The sequence below is a fragment of the Bos taurus genome, chromosome 23 (assembly GCF_002263795.3).
Source record: "Bos taurus isolate L1 Dominette 01449 registration number 42190680 breed Hereford chromosome 23, ARS-UCD2.0, whole genome shotgun sequence".
Lineage (NCBI taxonomy): Eukaryota > Metazoa > Chordata > Mammalia > Artiodactyla > Bovidae > Bos > Bos taurus.
In genome coordinates this window covers 40,027,780-40,030,531 of record NC_037350.1, presented here as the reverse complement: position 1 = coordinate 40,030,531, position 2,752 = coordinate 40,027,780, and the positions used below count along the sequence as shown (strand labels likewise).

The 2,752-nt window shown below is 41.9% G+C and overlaps 1 non-coding gene across 1 annotated transcript; it reads right to left on the bottom strand.

Moving 5' to 3' along the window:
- Positions 1-2,310: 2,310 nt before the first annotated feature.
- Positions 2,311-2,383, bottom strand: TRNAE-UUC (transfer RNA glutamic acid (anticodon UUC)). Its single transcript has one exon. It is a non-coding gene; the product is annotated as a tRNA-Glu (tRNA).
- Between the last annotated feature and the right edge of the window lie 369 nt (positions 2,384-2,752).

Genomic DNA, 2,752 nt, shown 5'->3' with positions numbered 1-2,752 from the left:
AGAAATAGATGTTTTTCTGGAACTCTCTTGCCTTTTCAATGATCCAGCGGATGTTGGCAATTTGATCTCTGGCTCCTCTGCCTTTTCTAAAACTAGCTTGAACATCTGGAAGTTCATGGTTCACATATTGCTGAAGCCTGGCTTGGAGAATTTTGAGCATTACTTTACTAGCGTGTGAGACGAGTGCAATTGTGCAGTAGTTTGAGCATTCTTTGGCATTGCTTTTCTTTGGGATTGGAATGAAAACTGACCTTTTCCAGTCCTGTGGCCACTGCTGAGTTTTCCAAATTTGCTGGCTTATTGAGTGCAGCACTTTCACAGCATCATCTTTCAGGATTTGAAATAGCTCAACTGGAATTCCATCACCTCCACTAGCTTTGTTTGTAGTGATGCTTTCTAAGGCCCACTTGACTTCACATTCCAGGATGTCTGGCTCTAGGTCAGTGATCACACCATTGTGATTATCTGGGTCGTGAAGATCTTTTTTGTACAGTTCTTCTGTGTATTCTTGCCATCTCAGTATCTTCTGCTTCTGTTAGGTCCATACCATTTCTGTCCTTTATCGAGCCCATCTTTGCATGAAATGTTCCCTTGGTATCTCTAATTTTCTTGAAGAGATCTCTAGTCTTTCCCATTCTGTTGTTTTCCTCTATTTCTTTGCATTGATCACTAGCCCCACCATCATTTAATCAGTCATCTAGTGTTATCTTTGTACCTCTTCAAATTACTTGTGACTATTCTTTTCCATCCCCATTTCCATGACTTAGTTCAAATGCTCATCATCTTACCTGTAGAACCTTGAAACATTCTTCTTTTGCATCTTCTCACCACCCTCTATCTCTGTTATTCATAGACTATATAAATATCAGTCATATTATGGGCATGGAATAACAAAGAGGCTACTGTGTATGACATTGACCATATTACAAAATTCACATTACACAGCACCCTTTCTAAAGTTTCAAATCTGATGATATTCCTGGCACCACATTGCCTGCCAAAGTAAATCCGTTCCCCTCAGTGTGGTTATTACCACCCAGGCTCCATCTTAGTTCTTTAGCTTCTTCCCCAACTCCATTCATGCCCTATATACTCCAGCCATACAGACCAGATCTGCAGTTCTCAAGACAAGTTCTTATGTTGCCTGAACGGACTTGGACATATTTTCTCAGCAAGAGTCATTCCCACCCCATCTCCTCTGTCTTGCTGCCAGAATCTATAACCATCCTCCAAAACTTAGCTCAGCCTTCACTTCCACTGTGGAGTTTTTCATCTCACCAGACTGGGATTGCCTGGGTCTGAAAAAGCCTGAAATCTCCCATAAGTCCTTGAAGTATTACACTTCTGTGCTGTCCTGTAACTCCTCATATATATCCCCCAACTGTAATGCCAGCTCCTCATAAAATCACGACCAGCCCCGTGTTTATAAGAGACTAGACCATAAGAGATATATAACAAGTATTTCTTGAGTAGATTAATGAATCTTGCACTTGTATGGTATATATTTCTTCTAAGGAACATAATTTTCAATATCTAGTTTGTGAGCTTGAATTAATATTTCCCCATGGTACTTGAGATTTCTTTTATACGTCCTCAGAGTGGAATTTAATTAAACCATACTTAACATAATTACTGCATATCTGCCACAGGCAAAGCAATCTGGGCTTGAAAACAAACAAAAGACAGAATCTATAGTGTTGTGAACTCACAGTTGTGAGGTCATGGTGGCATCGTAGACTTCTGAACTTTAATCGAAGTTCATTTTAAGGAGTGGAAAGTGAGGTGAAATCTCAAAGACAGCCTGTAGCAGAATTAGACTAGAGCCAAAATTTCCAAGTAGGAAAAACACAACACAACACACACACACACAGAAACAGAGAGTAGAAGAGTGCCGTGTAAGTGCAGGAAACATATTTAGCCAGTAAATGACACCTGTTTATTTTTTTGTTTTCAAAGAGTTATTTATTGTTGTTAATGTTTGGCTATGCTGGGTCTTCGTTGCTGCACACAGGCTCTCTCTAGTTGCCATGATTGAGGGCTACTCTCCAGTTGCAGTGCACAGGCTTCTCTTGTTGTGGGGCATAGGCTCTAGAGTGCTCGAAGCTTCAGAAATTGCAGCACCTGGGCTCTAGAGCACAGGCTCAATAGTTGTGGTGCGTGGGCTCAGCTGCTCCCCGGGGATCAAACCCATGTCTCCTGCTTTGGCTGGCGGACTCCCAAACGGCTGAACCAGGGAAGTCCTGTTTTTATTTTTTTAATTAATTATTATTATTATTATTTTGCCACACTGTGTGGCATGTGGGATCTTAGTTCCCTGGTCAGGGATTGAACCTGCGCCCCCTGCATTGAAAGTGCAGAGTCTTAACCATTTGACTGCCAGGGAAGCCCCATGACACCTTTTTAAAAATTGGAAACACTAGTAAAGTGATGAGATCGTTCGTAGCCTCAGACAATTCAGTTAGGCTCTGTGCCTCACTTTCTCTCAGTTATAAAGCAGGGGTAATAATGGCTGCCATCTGGAGTGTTGAGGGAATTATAAATGTTACAGGTGAAACACTCCATCAGCTAGGAATGCTTTGGCTGTGAGCAGCATAAAACCCAGTTATACCTGAAGAAGGAAATGGCAACCCACTCCAGTATTCCTGCATGGGAAATTCCATGGACAGAGAAGCCTGGTGGGCTACAGTCCATGGGGTCGCAAAGAGTCAGACGTGACTGAGCGACTGAACACATTGAGGGCTAAGAAATACAA